The 17,974-nt window shown below is 38.6% G+C and overlaps 1 protein-coding gene across 3 annotated transcripts in view; it reads right to left on the bottom strand.

Moving 5' to 3' along the window:
* Nucleotides 1-17,974, bottom strand: part of daam1b (dishevelled associated activator of morphogenesis 1b) — an 88,833-nt gene that overhangs the window by 51,120 nt on the left and 19,739 nt on the right. For 2 of the 3 annotated variants that reach the window (XM_059512970.1, XM_059512972.1), the window contains exon 1: nt 8,119-8,420. The exons of the other annotated variant lie outside the window; for it this stretch is intronic. The gene's annotated coding sequence lies outside the window, so the exon portion shown is untranslated. Of the gene's footprint in view, nt 1-8,118; nt 8,421-17,974 lie in introns of those variants that run through there. 3 annotated transcript variants of the gene reach the window in all.

The raw sequence follows: 17,974 nt of genomic DNA, 5'->3' as shown, positions 1-17,974 counted from the left end.
TACTGCTGATGCAAAAGCCTTTAAACTGTGGTAGACACATTACAGTATGTGCCTGCAGAATGGGAGGCAAATGCAGAGGGGGCAAGAGCTTACTGTAAATCACTTCCTTGTTATTTCCATAGAGGTGCAAGGTGTACTTAGCTGGAAGACACATGAGCAGGAACAAGCAGTCCTAAGTGTTTACTGAGACACATTTGAGACTTCAAACACAGATAGTATCAGGAGAATCAGAAATGGTCTGTAGACTCTAATCATTCCATCTAGTAACCTTAAAACACAGAGCTCAAAAAGAAATATGATAAAAATCTAATCACCTTCAGACGACGTGTTTAAAGTTTCCAACAAAATGGAAAGAATGTCAACATATCAAATGAACAACCAGAAAAATGAGCCTGTCCGAAGAAGATAAACAGGGAAGCCGGTGAAGGTGGTAGAGTGAGAAAAACACATTTCATGACAGATGTCACTGCTCTAACAAACAGGATTGAGAAGCTGAAAGTGATACTACAGCTTAACTATTTTGAAAAGAGCGTTGCTATACTGTTGTGGTACCTAAAAAGTTACTTTTGCCAAGCAAATCAATGCTTTTCATCACAGTCTATAGAACATGTTGCAAAGCTACACAAACACAGCTAGGGTAAGTGGTAGGGATGTAATGATTATCCGCATGCCGGTTAAAAATAGATTAAAATATGTAAAGATAATAAATAATAAAATTTCATCTTGCCTCTGTATAATGCATATTAAAGTTCATAAGTGCAGCAATGCTTTGTTTACAGCAGAAACCAAGGAAATTATTTAAGCGCCACCTACAGGCAAAGAGTGAATCTGCGTCTCGTTCAGCTCGTCTGCCGTTTCTGTTTCATGCCTTATCTATAGTTTTGCAAAATTGAAGTCAAACCATTTTGTTTTTGCTTCAAATTTTGAAATTATACAATCTAATTTAGATTAAAAACTGCTCATGTTGCATGTTTGCAGCCTCTTTGTTTGGATCATGATTACAATGCAGTGGTTGCCTCTCATTTTAAATGGAAAGAGCACAGACAAAGCCTTATTTTGTTTATATGAAGAGATTTATTTTATTTGTGTTATTTATTTGATTTGGGGCTTGTTTTCAAATTTCAATTTAGTTTTGTTATTTACATTTACATTCTATTTAAATTTTGTTATTTAGCAGATGCTTTTATCCAAAGCGACTTACAAATGAGGACAATTGAAGCAATCCAAACCAACAAACAAGCAATAATATGCAAGCGCTATATTAGTATATTATTATATTATTATAGAGTTATATTTCAATTTCTCAAAGAAGTGCAGCATTTTGTCCAAGCAATAATAAAAGGACATATTTAATTTATAAATTGTCTTAAATCTAATTTTGTAAAAAAAAAAAATAAAAAAAAAAAAAGCATGAATCAAATACAATCGTGAAATCAAAATTGTGAATCGAATTGAATTGTGAGTTGAGTGAATCGCTACATTCCTAGTAAGCGGTCCTCTCTGGCTCGCGCTTAGATGTAATGTTGGTAAGCAGTTTGAATCAGTTTGTTTGTTAACATGAACAGGTTCAAATAAATTATTCACCAAATCAAATGACAAATAGTTTTTGACTTGATTATACAAATAATGTTGTTTTGTAGATTTAATTAGTACAAATGTAACTGTATTTGTTCAGTGTAATAGAGTGCACAAGTGTTCATTATAAACCACAAACCAAACCAACCTATGAGGTAAACCACAACATAAACTTTGATTTGAAACAAAACATTATTTGAAAATTACACAAAAAAACAAAGGCACATAACTGTGTAAAGGTATAGTTCAGTATGGATGCACCGAATGTTCAGCAACCAAAATTGTTAAATAAGTGAAAGGACTGAATAAGCTGTACTGAACAATGACACGACACGATCAAGTAGATGTGCGCACTAATTCAACAAACATGGAATCATTTAAAACTGTCAGAAAAAGACGCAGCAAAAATCATTACAAGCACAACAACAAAAACGGAGATGGGTACTGTTGAGGGATTTATACAAAGGAGTTTAGTGTAGATCGCCACTGTAAGCCCACTGGTGTTCATATTGATACAATAACTGCATTAATCTTTCAACTCTCTCACCTCTGGCCCTGCTGAAGGTTTATCTTCCCCATGGGCCTGTCCTGACAGGCCACATTCCACACATAGCCAGCCGAGTTCTGCTCAACCCCACTGCCATCTCACCACGCACCCTTTTGTCACTCTTCCTGTGTCCTCAGGGTACTAATGGTAATTGGGTTCAAGTCTGCATTCGAATCCAACACTCGTTAGACTGCTTCTGTTGTTTTTGTGTCACAGAATGAGTCAATCTTCCTTGAAAAACACAATGCCAAAGACTTTTTCGCACCATATGCACAAGTAGTGAGTAAGTGAATCAGTAACAACAACAACACTGACAGCGAATCAGATGCTTCATACAGAAAATAAAGAGATAGCCTAATTGGGTTGCCACATTGAATCAGAACTGCAATAAAAATTGGTATCATTATCCAATTTTGCCATTAACAATTATTTTCTCTAATTTATAAATTGTATGTGCATACAGTTGGTAATAAATCTACACAAAACAGAATCCAAACCCCAAGATCTAGCTGTAAACAGCTTATCTGGATTCAGTCAGATTTACTGAATAGAAAGTGCTGTTTGTGTGCCATAAGCCACTTATTTGTTTGTATCCCTTCACATATTTCATTACATACTGCTCTGAGCATAAAAGACGGTCACACACACACCCAAGTCATTGTAAACCAACTATAGTAACAATACACCTGCAGACAAAGGGTGGAGATACAGTGACATTTAGTGTCTAGTGTTGGTTTGGAAATCAACATAAACATCCTTTCAGTCAGTCAGGCCATCAGAATAAGAAAGAAATGAAAGCAAAAGCACAAAGACTGAGAGCCATGTGTCAGGACATACCGGCGGTGCCTTTATCCACTGTGACAGTCTGAACACCCCTCACCCCATCAGGAAGGCCTTTACAAAACAAGGCCATTTCTGTCCTACCGTTTCAGCCTTCTATTTTCTTTCTTTCCATCTATGTTTCCATTTCTGTTCTCAGCTCCTACTCAGCAAAAACTAAGTGCACTTAATCTGATAACTTGGCTGGAGTGGTGCCCAGATTACATAGAGAAGATTTAGGATTCAGTGCAGAAAAAAGTTAAAACTGCATAACAAGCATCAAATACAAGCCAATTACATTTTATTATAATATAGGCCTAAGTTATGGAGCAAAACTAATCACTAACTAATCTGGCTGTGTACTCTGTTGAGTTTTCAACCCACAATGAGTCAGTCTTTCATCTAACTCAAGTATAAATACTAAGAAAACCATTAGGCATTAAATAAATGCAATTAATTGTAGTCCACAATTAGTAGGTTAGCAGCAGCATACACAGTCAAGTGAAATTAATGCCTTTTTTGGCCTAGTTTATTTAATAATGATAAGAGCTGTGGAAACATCCCAAAACAAGAAAAGCTTTCAACGATTACATCGAAAATCTAGTTAAATCAGAATAAGCTCTTATAATCTCTAGACAGTGTCTGAAACAATTTACAGCTCTGTTTTTATAAAATAAAATAAAACAGCACTAGTAAATAATAACTACACACTGCCAAAACTGCCACAGTGCAAGCACTTGCAATCCCTACTCCAACAGCGTCTGACCTTATTTACAATTAAATTATAAAAAAAAAAAAATAATAATAATAATACAGGCTCACACAATTGCTTCACTGACACAACGGTAGTCCCTTTTCCAACAGTGTTTTCCTCTTTTAATAAAATGAAATTAAACAAAATAACTCAGTGGTCTATGTTTAAATTGGTTGCTTTGATTCTGTACATGACTGTATCCAACGTAGAGTCAACAAGAGCGTTCCTGGGGTGCAAATGTTATTATAACGCAGTGGCCTGGGACCGTTCTAGGAGTGACTGCCAAATCAGATTTTCTCTCAGAAAGCTGACAACAGGGCATTCAGTGGTAGCGGCTTTTTACTACACATGTACAGGCCATGTGTTACTCTGTTTTATGGCTGCAAGCATACCATTTCACTTGTCTGAAAAATTTAAAATTAATGCAATTCTACAACCAAAAAGTGTTTACACAGAGGTATTAATTCACAAAGGTCACAGAGTCGCTGAGTCACATTCCTGCTCGATTTCTCTCTCATTCCCATTGATAGTTGTTGCATTCAATGTTTATTGGCATAAGGTTATCCTCTGCTCAATTTTGTGGCATCATCAATTGATGTTGTTTATGTCACTACAAATAACTTCCAGTCAATTTGCTGCCGCAAACCAATGTCAGTGTGAAAAGCTGTTAAGTAATGGCCATCACACATTGATATTATTGAGCAGCAAACATGATGCCTGGTTGATAAAATGGTTATGGTCAGTAAATACTGATACCAGGACAAAACTTTTAATTGAAAGAAAAGGGGTCAAACCTACCCTAGAAAAAAACAGACATATCCCAAACAGACATAACAGACATAATCCCTCGCCATCTTCTAAGTCTACACTTAATGCCTAGTTGATGAAACCGGTTTATATAGTCAATAAATACTAATATAAAAATAAAGGGAAAAGGGGTCAAATCTAGTCTAGAAATCAAGAAATATGGATGTGTCCCAAATGACAATGTCAACCCCATGCCATTAACAAAGATCAATGAAAACTGATACCAGAAAAAAATTGCAATTAAACAAAAAGGGGTCAAACCCAACATCATAAATTAAAACATAATGGACATGTCCCAACTGACATCATTAGCCCTTGCCATTTTCCAGGTCTACACTTGACGCCTGGATGATGAAACCAGCTCTTAAGGTCGGTCAATACTGATACTAGAACAAAACTCTCAATGAACACAATGAAGGGGTCAATCCTTGCCTAGAAATCGACAAATAATGGACATATCCCAAATCACAGTGTCAACCCCTTACTTTGTCTTCTAAGTCTACATTTGATGCCTAGTTGATAAAAACGTGTCCCAAATGACAACATTAGTCCTCACTGTCCTTCACAAGGATTGTTGGGTAATATTCCACTATGAAGTCCATAAAGGTTAACAAAAGGTTTAAAAGGAGCACCCTTCTCAAACCTAACATGAAAAATAGTACAGTCTACGGTCTTGTGGATTTCATGAATGTGCAAATGCAAAGACCACAGGGTCACTCCACATCTAGTGTGTCAATTGGGACGGGTCCAGCACACATTTCACACACCGATAAGTTCATAATGCTTGCACTTAAAATAGCTTCATAAATCAACATTGTGGAGAGGAGCACTGGGGAACCATTGAATGCTTCCCAACATGAGGACTTGTAGACCTGGAGAGTGAGATATAGACTGAAGCTTTCGAAAGAGGTGGTGAGTAACACTACGTTTGTGAGAAAAGCCCTTCATTAATCATGAGGGTGGTGGAAGCTATCAAGCTAACAGCTAGGTCTCCCCCTCATGTTTTAAGGAACACACTGGATGGATGGATGGAAGACCATAGTGAGCTTCACGGCACGAGCCAGGCAGAGATTCCTACAACGTGAACCCAAAGCTGGGGTTCAGATTCCACACTCCCTCCTGTCAGGGGTAATTTAGAAGGAAAAACAGGAGGAGAAGATGAAGAGGTTTGAATAGCTGCTCCCCCTTGCAGACAGCCTGTCAAACATGTTCTGCAGACAATATGACCACCATCCCCCCTCTCGACACTTGCACAAACTGCATACACAAGCACACACACAACGGTCAAAAGCATGAGCATTCCTCTCCACACTGACACTCCCATCTGAGAGGCCAGGCCAAACTAGGTTTAACAGAATGGTGATCATTTTATCAGGGGTTCATTATCCTAGCCTGGCCCTGACACAAACCCAACCCCATCCCCCAAACCAGTTAAACTCAAATAACTAGCATCTAGATCGTGTTATTTTAAATGTAGACATTTATTTTTCACAAGGATGCTAAATACTGGTTATTGGTCAATATTAGAATTTTTCTTTTAGTTGTTTTTGGTTTAATTATATTTTAAATATATAAATTTCCCATGTTAACAATTTAGATTACCTTTGCTGTCACTAATGTTCACCTGAAGTTAATTGTTAAAACCCCTAATAATTAAATAACTGCACAATGTAATCATTAGCAAATGTCAAAATATTTATCCTTTTGTCATACTTTACATTAAAATTGTTGTGATGATTAATTTTCACTTAAAAACAATATATTTAGGTTTATTTTTTTAAGTTTATTTATTAAGACAAATTAGAATAACATTTTAATATCGCCCACTTAGTTATCGGCAGTGTTGTTACCTTTAACTAAAACTAAAACTATTAAAATCCTTTTATGTAATTAAAATTAAGCTGACATAAAAAAAATTTAAATAAATAATAATTAGATAAAACTTATAAAATAAATTCAATTATATATTTTTTTTCACTTCGAATTAAAATTTTAAATGGTGCAGATTATCTGCATAGGCAAGATTTGACTTTTTAATGCACTCTTCTGGTTTACACAGCGAAAGCCCTTAAATAATGAGTCAGTGTAGCCCACATTTAGCTCAAACGCAGCAGGCAGGCTTGCAGATGGCAGTCTGAATCTGCCTAGGCCTGGGGGCCACAAGAGTTGTGTTGCTTGGCCGTGAATAAAAGATGGAAGGAGTTCAGTGGAGAGATATCGGTGAGCTCTGAGACCTCGACTGACAGGAAATGACACCTGACTCAGATGTATGGCGGCTCGCTGACTCCTTTGACCACTGCGTATGCTAACTTGATCCTATACTTCCCCCAAGGCTAGAGACATCCTCACGAAATGCCAATTTTGCTGAAGCACAAAGGATAATGAGTTATGGTGAGAAAATAGGTTTTATACACTTTACATACCATCCATCTTTCTCCATGCATATAAACTAAATCATTTAAAATTGCATAAATATAACAAAACACAGACAAAACATATAAATTCAGTGATGTGAAAGCATTACATGGCAAAAGGATAGCAAAGTCGTTGCATTGAGGGTGCTGTCAGTCCCTCCCTTGCACTGCTGTTGCCTTGGCAACCAGCACATGTATCTTCGACCAGCATTCAACCCTCTCTTTTTTTTTGCACTAATCCAAGGGCAACCACAGTAAAAAAAATAAAATAAAAAATGAAATAATAATTAACTTGCTTCTTCAATATTCAGATGACACAGTGAAATGAGAATCTGTCAGCGTAATTTAAATCATGCAATCCAGAAGGTGAGCCACCCCCTCTTATTAAAAACCATTTAATATTTAAATTAAGCATTAGCCTATGAGACATTTGATAGGTCAGCAGAATTCTCCCTTGATATCAGCCCGAATATTTACATTAATTATGAACGACACCATCCAGAGCTCTACAGCTGAAAGACAGCAACATATCAAAGAATAAAAAGGTATAATAAAGGACAAGAGAGAGAGAGATAAAGCTTCAGAAGCTACTGCTTTGAACCTGCAACTGCCTCAATCTTAACCCAGATACCTCTGAGGGTGGGGTAGCTCTTCAAACAGATGTGACAGCAACATTTTGAACCAAAAGACCATAAGCTAACTCAATATGACAGCTCAGAGCATGAAAGATACCGTTAAAATAATCAGTCATGCTGGAGTTAAGCAACCAAACAACGTGTTCTCCTTTAAGCACATCCAATGAGAATAAATGCAACCAAGAAAATGGTCAAGATAAGGAATACAGCAAGGAAAGACTCATCCATTTGTGAAAGCAGTTTGCTTTCAAGGTGATCTCTGCTCACCCAGTCCAGTCATATTAAAATGGATGCCTGCAATGCGTTTAATACTCTCATTTTATATTTGTATGCATAATTCGGATGATTAAAGGAAAGCCGCATGTCTTGTCACTCAGCGGACACACTGCAGAGCTGAACACGTCCACAGCAGTCAGTGAGAGAACGCACACCTGCCCTTCATGGCTTTACGAATTATTAAAACAGCTCAGCTGCTCTCACAGCTAAAGAACAACGCCGGAAAAATGCACCGCAAACGTTCATTCAGAATGTTATGAGATGGAAAAACCTCTGCTTGTGTTTACTTACCCTTTATGCCTTTGCTTACGGTCCGTTTAATGTTACATCCCTCAAGAGGAAACAAGACTGGCTCCAGTAGCCCAAAGGATCTTCTCTAAAAGGCTTGAGAAGAATGTAAATTCAAGGATGTCACTTCAGTCATTCTGAACATAAATGTGCCGTAGATCATTCCCAGAATGCTTCCAAATTTGAGAGCCGGCGTGAGCGATCCTCATCGGCTGACCAGTAAAACCATGCAGCGTCTCCCTGCTGTTCAACAGAACATCTCATACAAACGCGCCCCCTTGTCTTTTCCGCTCTCTCTCTCTCTCTCTCTCTCTCTGAGGACACAGGCACAGATGTTACTATCCACAAGCCACACCTCTTTTCATCACCCAGGTCTCTCATAGGATACAGGCAGAGTTAGACTCCGCCCACTGCTCTTCACTTCTTTCCCTGCTTTCTCTCTCGCCTTACGTTCTGCTGAAGCACTGTTTACAGTTTGTTTAGAGAAAGGCTGTTAAATGGACAACCCAGGTGTGTGTGTTCACTGTTATTTGTGTGTGTGTACATGTGAGCACTTAACCATATTTTGTACCTAGAAGTGAGCTATATCTGACAAAACCTTTTGGTTTATCCTCATTTATTAAAAATGTGCAGCTCTTTTAATTCTAAAAATGCTGAAAGTTTTCTGTTAAGGTTAGATACAAAAACAATAGAATCCATGGAATATCCCCACGTTTACCAAAGTAAACGTGTATGTGTTTGTGTGTGTTTGTATTGTTGAGGGCCACTTAAAGGGATAGTACATCCAAAAATGAACATTTCTGTATTATGTTCTCGCTCTCAATCCATCCTAATTGTTTATGACTTTCATCTTTCAGACAAATACAATCGTAGTGATATTACAAAAATGTATTGGCTCTTCCAAGCTTTATAATGTCAGTGAATGGCTGTTGAGATTTTGAAGCCCAAACAAGTGCATCCATCCATCATAAAAATTGCCCCACACAGCTCTGGAGAGTTAATAAAGGCCTTGTAAAGCGAGTTGATGCATTTGTGTAAGAATAATATCCATATTTAAAACGTTATAAACCGTTTAATCTCTAGCTTCTGCAAACTATCATATGCGTGTTCATGAGAAAGTGGTATTCCAGTGTATGATATAGGATGTAGGTACAGCTAGAAATTATAGTTTAAAAAAGTTGTAAAAATTGATATTTTTCTTACACAAACGCATTGATTTCATAAGCTTGAAAGAGTCAGGATATTTTTTCATATAACTTTGATTGTATCCGTTTATAAAATAAAGACATAAATACCTAGGATGGATTGAGGGTGAGTTAATCATGGGAGTATTTCATTTCTGGATGAACTATCCCTTAGAGAGTGAAAGACTCTGTGGTTTAAGCAGGCTAATTATCATCTTAACTCTTTTGTAGAGACTGTGTTAGCAGATGCCTACGGCCCAAAGCCAAAAAAAAAGCATAGAGACCAAAAAAAAAGACCTCTAAGAGAATAAAGAAGCACATGATCGATCAATCAGTTTATTGAGACCAAAGAGACCAACTTGTGAAGAAATGTTTGTCCAGCAAAAAGCTAGAATGACAATTTCCCCTCCCCCAAATACCACCTGCCACTGACCAGCATTAACAACTTGCATGTAAGTATCTTGGGCCTCCGGGCTGTGGTGTACTAAGTATTGGGGGAAAAATATATTGTTATGAATTTATTAGTTTAAAAAATATATATATATTAAAATATTAATCGGCATATTAGAATGATTTCTGAAGGATCATGTGATTCTGAAGACTGGAATTAATTACAGCTGAAAATTCAGCTTTGAAACCACAGGAATAAATTGCATCATAAATTGCAAATATATTTGTCACGCTGTCTGAGTCTCAACTAGTGGTCTCACTTCCCCATAGGCACCTCACCGTAGGCACTACAATTCCCACAAAGCCTTGTCCCTTCATCACAGTAATTGCACTCCTGTTAATTGCACTCAGGTGTCTACACTTGATAGTCATTACCCTGCCTATATTAACCGGTCTTTTTCTGTTGTTTTCATGGAGTCCTTTCATTCTGTCACCCAGTTTCCTCACCTTCCGAGTTTCCTCGTCTTCCGGGTTTCCTGTTCCTGTACCTATCCCTATTTGTTTGTTTGGCTTGATTTCTGGTTTTGACCCCTGCTTGTTGGATTCTGATTTGGATTACCCATTAAACCAAAGTCACCGGTCAAGTCACCGTTGACACTCCAGGAGTCAGGTCAAGTCACCGTTGACACTCCCGAGTCAGGTAAAGTCACCGTTGACACTCCAGAGTCAGGTCAAGTCACCGTTGATCTTCATGGGCAAAGTCAAGTCACCAGTGTTCTTCATGGGCAAAGTCAAGTCACCGACTATCTTAATGAGCAAAGGTAAGTCACCACTGATCTTAATGAACAAATGCAAGTCACCATTGATCTTCATGAGCAGAGTCAAGTCACCAATGATCTTCATGAGCAGAGTCAAGTCATCATTGATCTTCCTAAATCCAGTCTAAACACCACGGAATTACCAGAGCCTCCCCACGTCTCTATGGAACTACCAGAGCCTCCCCTAGTCTCTGCTGAACTACCAGAGTCTCTCCACGTCTCTGCTGAACTACCAGAGCCTCTCCTCGCCTCTGCTGAACTACCAGAGACCCTCCACGTCTCTGCTGAACTACCAGAGTCTCTCCACGTCTCTGCTTAACTACCAGAGCCTCTCCTCGTCTTGGCTGAACTACCAGAGCCTCTCCTCGTCTCTGCGGAACTTCCAGAGCTTCGTCACGTCTCAGCCGAACTCTCTGAGCGCTCAACTGATCCTGTCGTGGCCACGGAGGCCACCCTTAACTTGTTCATGTTCTCTGTTTCAGACTTGCCTAACCAGACTTGCTCTCCTGTGTTATCGATCCCACTGTGGTGGTCTTCTGCGCCGCCCTGGTGGGCTTCTGTCTCGACCGCACTGATGTGGTGGTCTTCTGCGCCGCCCTGGGGGGCTTCTGTCTCGAGCGCATGGATGTGGTGGTCCTCTGCGCCACCCGGGTGGGCTACTGTCTCGACCGCATGGAGGTGGTGGTCTTCTGCGCCGCCAGGGTGGGCTTCTGTCTTGACCCCATGGATGTGGTGGTCTTCTACGCCACCCTGGTGAGCTTCTGTCTCGACCACATGGCTCCAATTCCACCTTGCTCCTCTCTGGATTCCTGCCCTGTAGGTTCGGCCCTGGGCCACAGAACGTTATGTTCCTTCCTGGTATTGTGTTTTGTTGTTTTTTTGTTTTTTTTTTGCTCTTCTTCTCTCTGTTTCCCTCTATGGACCTGGCCCTCCGTCCCTCCCCCTGATCCTCCACCGGTCCACCTCCCTCCTGGGCTCCTTGTTTTTGTTTTTTGCACTTCTTGTCTCTGTTTCCCCATTTTACCTGGCCCTCCGTCCCTCCCCAGGAAGTCAATCATTTACATAAGTTTTAGAGCATTTATCAAGTTTTTTGGAGCATAAATGTAAACTTAAATATACATTTAAATAAATACAATTTAGAAATAAAATCAATAAAACTGAAAAATATAAAAAATTAAATATATAAAAAATAAATAACAGTAGTGCTGCAAACACACTAGCAACCAGCAACATTTGTGTTTTGTATAAATGATACAGAACATCTAAAGTGCATTCTAATTTCAAACTTACATCGCAGTCTGTTCATTATTAAAATAAAGTACAGTCAACCAAACATATAAAAGGTTACACTGGTCAGTTTAAATAGACCGTAGTATACCGGAGCACTCTGCTGTTATGCACGTTTTGCTCATGTGAAGAGGATGATCTTTTCCATCTAGTTTACATTAAAAAAATAAAAAAATATTATAGTTTAACATTCAGATACATTGCGAATATGGAAACATTTGGATATATGCAGAAAGAGACGTGACCAATAACCTCCAAATACATCTAGTCAAACCCGCGCTCGCTCGTCCTCGTATGGATCGGATCATTTTTCGGATGAGCAAAAAAAAAAAAAAAAGGCAAAGACAAATAAACATACTTTTTGTCTTTTTTTTATTAACATTAAATTATTAAATTAAAATATATGAAATCAACTTAAAGTGCACATGGCATAATATCTTCTTTTTAACATAATAGCCGGACTTCTCATCTCCCAGTCTGCTGTGATGCACATAGCTCTCCGTCCCCCTGGACGTCCACCCTTCTGTCGTGAGCGCAACAGAGGATGCTCGGGATAGTTCATCCACAACTTTTTTCTTCTCCTGTTCATAAAGATCTGGCACAATCTTTTCGCTGAAGTGGGTGCGCTACGGGATGTCGTAACGTGGCTCGACGCACCATCACGTTTTTACACTAACTTCTTTCCTTCATCATTATATCTGACAGGGAAGCCAAAATGCACGGGGCGTTCAAGCTCCTCCGTTCCTCCGCTCGCCATGACCACTGAGTGTGGACTGAACATGCGCAACTTATTATTATTTTTTTTCATAAATCAATACGCGGGTCACGTGTGTGCCAAACCGAAGATATTGATCCGAACGGATCACGGATCAATGATGATCCATTGCACCACTACTATAGTGTCATTTGAAAACATTGCAGTTGCGTTTTAAAATACAACAACGAGCACCACGAAACCATTTAAAGAGGCGCATTCAGCGGTCTCCTTGATGGGAAACAGTCAACAAAGTAAAATGATCTCCAACGTATGGCGCGCTCTCTTCATTTTATCAAATGATCATAATCACATCTATTCATTTTACAGTCCTGCTACTAGCATTTTATTCAGACTAAAACCCCTTTAATTCGGGTGAGAAAGCTTTTTTTCCAAGTGGCTTTTGCACATAATAATAATACCGCTGCAGACGCATTTTGCATTAAGGTTAATTGATGGTTAATTTAAACGACGATCGATCATGGAAATTATCAAATATTGACATCCCTAAATACAAATGAGTTGGATGGAAAACTGGTTATTGTCTGTACCAAACCATGCTTCCGAACAAATGTGATTCACCGTTCTGGGCAGCTCCAGGACAGCTGTCTCTCTGAGCTCAGTGCTGTCTGTAAGCGAGGCAGAGTAACGCTGCAGTGTTTGTGAGAGCTGCCAACTTCTCCACACCATTTACAGAGTGAAATTCTCTGACTACCTTTATCTCCCAGGACTGTTGTTGAATCTTCCAAAAGTTTTGGCTTGGGGTCCTTCACATGCGCAGCAGCACTTTCCACTGCAACAATAACACGGGGCTACCCGCCAACGTGCCTGACTTTAAATCGGCGCTACAAAACACGGGATATCGGCCGATGCCGATATATAAAAAAATGACAAATATCGGCCCGATATATCGGTCAACCTCTACTACAATTCCCACAAAGCCTTGTCCCTTCATCACAGTAATTGCACTCCTGTTAATTGCACTCAGGTGTCTTCACTTGATAGTCATTACCCTGCCTATATTAACCGGTCTTTTTCTGTTGTCTTCATGGAGTCCTTTCATTCTGTCACCCAGTTTCCTCGCCTTCCGAGTTTCCTGTTCCTGTACCTATCCCTATTTGTTTGTTTGTTTGTTTGGATTGATTTCTGGTTTTGACCCCTGCTTGTTGGATTCTGATTTGGATTACCCATTAAACCACACTGCGTTTGGCTCTCTCGTCTCCCGCGTTTCCCTGGGTTCCGATCATAACAATATTAAAATATAAAAAAGACAGTTATTTAAAATTGTAATAATATTTCACAACATTACTGTTTTTACTTTATTTTATTAAATGCAGCCTTGGTGGACATAAGAGACTTACTACTTACTAAACTTACTAAACAATTTTAATATATGAAATATGCATTGCAGAGACCTCCAGGAAATGTATTAAAGCTTATTGAAACAATTGAGTGAAACAACTAAACAACTCAACTTCGTCCATCTTTGAATGGACTAATGGTCTTAATGCTAGAAGTTTCAAGCAGCAGAAAATTGGATTTATGTCTGATGATAGGGGTGTAATAACTATTGTTGGTTTTTGGCACAGGAGACCGTGTGACAGCTGCAGACATACTAACTGTGAAGAGCAGGGAACAAAACACTGAAGCTACCCTCCCGTGGAGCTTGTGGAAAGCTTGTCTGAAAGTCCCCACAACCTCTGCCGACCCTCGGTAATCAAGCGATGACAGCCTGAACACAGTGGAACAAGTGTGGTAGTTGTCAATCAACTTATAATTAAGAGCGTTTGCTCTTCCTGTCCGTCCTGGTTCTTTGTTTATGGTAGTCAAGCTTGACAGTAGAAGTTCAGAACGACATGCAGCTGTAGCCTGGAATGTGTAAACACACACATACAGCCAAACAATATTCCTTACAGAGGTCCATGGCTTCGGAAGTGTAGACAGCCTACTGTATATGATCATACCTGGTCCCTCCGGCAAAGCTTTTACTCTTGTGTTTATTTTTCACTTCATAGGGCTTGCTTAATAACTAACAATGTGTAAGGAATATGCTAACAGCTAAAAACAGTACACCTGTTTAATCAACCACACGGTAACATGACAGGCATCTGCTTCCTTCTCAAAAGCACTGCCAGCAGCTGCAAAAACAGACGAGCCCCATTCCCATTGGAATAGCCACGAGAGAGACTGGAAGAAAGCTTATGGCTATGAAGAGGAGAGGGTGGGCTATTAGGCTGGAAGTTAATAGGGCTGTGAAGCAGGGTGCAGATCTTTTATGTGGAAGTGCTATAGACATTATTGTCCAGCTGATATTTTAAGATGAAATCATTATATTTGTAAACTAATAATGTTTTGGCCAATACAAATATCAACATACTCATCAATTTAAAAAAGTTTGGTACAGAAAAGCTCCTATTTTATCTGTGTAAATAAATTACACTTGAATTACATTTAAAATTTAAGGGCCCTATTTTAACGATCTAAACGCAAAGTGTAAAGCACACGGCGCAGGTGCACTCAGGGCGTGTCCAAATCCACTTTTGCTATTTTAACGACGGAAAAACGGTTAGCGCGCCCGGGCACATGGTCTAAACGGGTTGTCCCTATTCTCTTAATGAGTAATGGGTGTTTTTTGGGCGTAACATGCAATAAAACCGATCAGAGTCTCATCTTCCATTCCCTTTAAAGGCTAGTGGCGCTCGTGCCTTGACGGATTTGCTATTTCCACGGCGGAATTTGGCAAGCGCCAAGACAAAACACATCTCCGAGATGAAACGGATAAATATATAGCCTAATTCTGATACATGCGATGACTATTCTTTATGACATGTAGGCTAATTAAATGTAGCCATTTATATATATATATTACTACATTATAATCTGCTACATTTAATTAGCCTACAAAAAAATCTTATGCATTGCAATCCTTTAATTTTTAATATTTGGCATGTTTGTGTGCTGCTGTGTGTCCCTGTGTAAGCAGCGTGTACGCTCTGTCAATAACAAAGAAAAAACAAAACCAGAGCTTGTCTATGGCGCAGTATATTTTCATTTTCTTTACCTAAATTACTAATTAACATAAAATAAAGACATGCAATAAAACTTTTTAGAAATATTTTTTTAAAAACAAAATAAATAAAAAAGACAAAACCACATACTACATCACTAAAAAGAACTAAAATGAAAATACAACCTGAAAATATAAAAATAAAAGAGAATTCAAAACATGAATTAATTTTTGTTTAATATTTAAATTATATTAAAATAACACTGAGAAATGGGATTTCATTTTCATCTTAAGATTTCATTTTCAAGATTCATTTTATAATAAATTTTAATTAAATTTAACATTTTATGTTATTAAAATGTATTGTAAAAATTCTAATAAATATGAAAAATTCAATTATAATAAATATATATATATATATTTATATTTATAATAACCAATACGGCTCCATTATATTGTGCATCTAACCATAGATGACTATAACGTCTAAATAAACAATTATCAAACAATAAAACAAGGTCACTGAAATAAGTAGGAAGCTGCCCATTTTAAGATACTTAAGATTATTATTATCTCTTATTGTGGCTATGACATGGATTTGTTTGCAAATCTGCTTAAATCAGCCAACCAAAAGAAGGGCAACTTGTACTTGATGTACTGGCAGGTCTGTTCATGCCTCTGAGCTCCATCGCTGTGTGATGTGTGATGCTGAGGGTGAGGTCTCTATCCCGGAGTGGCTCCGGTTGCAAAACCAGTTCACAATACATTTTATGTGACCGACATGGTCGACTACACTGTTTCCAATGACCACACAACACATCATCATGATTAACTCAAACAACAGCTGGATTGCTGTCTCAGACAAGTGATGATGACGTCATTGTACCTCGTAAAAAAGAACATGTGATTCAGTATAATCGCAGCCCTGTAATTGAAAATATCTCCCAGACACAGCCATGTTTCTATTGCAAGTTAGGTTTAAAGAGCTGTGGCCTACTGAATTGACATACACGGAACACAACATTTTCACTTGACACTTTTGACAGACACTAAAATTTGTAACATGCACCACAGACTACTTAGTGTAGCAAAATGGACCATTTAGCTCAGTTCCTACAATGCACAATTCGCTGCCAAAATCTGTGGCATGTCCTGCCAAATCTGCTGCCGAACAAGCTCGGAGACATGCCGTCAAAGCCAGAACGAGATCTCAATCTCCTCTCTCAGAGATAGACATCTCCTGAACACCCCGCACGCCTGCAGCACAATGCCACGTCTGGGCCGCAGCTGTGCAGAAACAGAGGACTTGTTCTGTTTCTCTGTTATGGAGTAGTTTCCGCCTGTAAGTAAGCTGAATCAGAGTTATATTACTCCGGGAGTAATATAATTCATGTTAAGGTGGTAAAACCATTTAAATGTGGGTCCAGAAGGGCTATTCACACCAAATGCGAAATGTAAATGTGAAAGAAAATGGCTAATCAAGGGCTATTCACACCAAGCAAATATTCATCAGAGTTATTTTACTATAATTGAAATACTATTATATTTTTTATTAAAGTTTTGTATTAGTTTTTATTATAATATTTATTTAAGTTTTATTGTGTAAGTTAAACTAAAAGAAAATTAAAAAATGTTTCTTGGTTAACTACCTACTGTGGTACAGGTAACACTTTAGTATAGGGAGCAATTCTCACAATAGCTAGTTGCTTATTTGCATGCCTATCGTTAACATATTGGCTGTTCATATAAAGCACATATTCTACATGACCATATTCTATATCCCTTATCCTTCCAATACCTAAATTCAACAACTACCTTACTACATTAATAAGCAGAAAATTTGGTGTTTAATGAGGCACGAGCAAGAAGCAGACTTCCAGTCTCTTTCATGAAACCAACCTGGAAGTGACTAAAACTGCAAATCATCGACTGGCCTTTGGAGGCTGGCTCCAAAAGGGAGTCAGTGCCATAGACTTCCCATGTTAAACTGCCCAAATTTACAGCTGAAATAAATATGTTTACAGCCTGGTACAAAAAGTGGTTTTGGTCTATATAGCAAATTTTGCCCTTCATGACAACTGTGAGGGGGTGAATTTTCTTTATAACTCATCCGTTTAAATTATATTAAGTCGTAAAGTTCTGCTTAATTAAGGCCATGGTCACTTGAGTGACAGGTGGATTGCCGGTGGTGTCACCACCGTCAAGCTCGGTGGGCGTGGTTTCAGCAACTAGCTCCTGCCTCTTTGCCCATTTTTGATTATCCAGGAGTGACATGCAGTGATGCGCTGCCAAGATGGTGACGGCTGGCTCCGCTAACTTTGAGCTTCAAAAACGCTCTTCAGAAACCTATGGGTAACATCAGGGACACAAAGTCCTGGTTTTTATACAGTCTACGGGCAAAAGTAATAACTAATGGGAG

This window comes from Carassius carassius, chromosome 27, assembly GCF_963082965.1.
Source record: "Carassius carassius chromosome 27, fCarCar2.1, whole genome shotgun sequence".
Lineage (NCBI taxonomy): Eukaryota > Metazoa > Chordata > Actinopteri > Cypriniformes > Cyprinidae > Carassius > Carassius carassius.
Note: the sequence above shows the minus strand (reverse complement) of the source record. Positions and strands in the feature narration are given on the sequence as shown.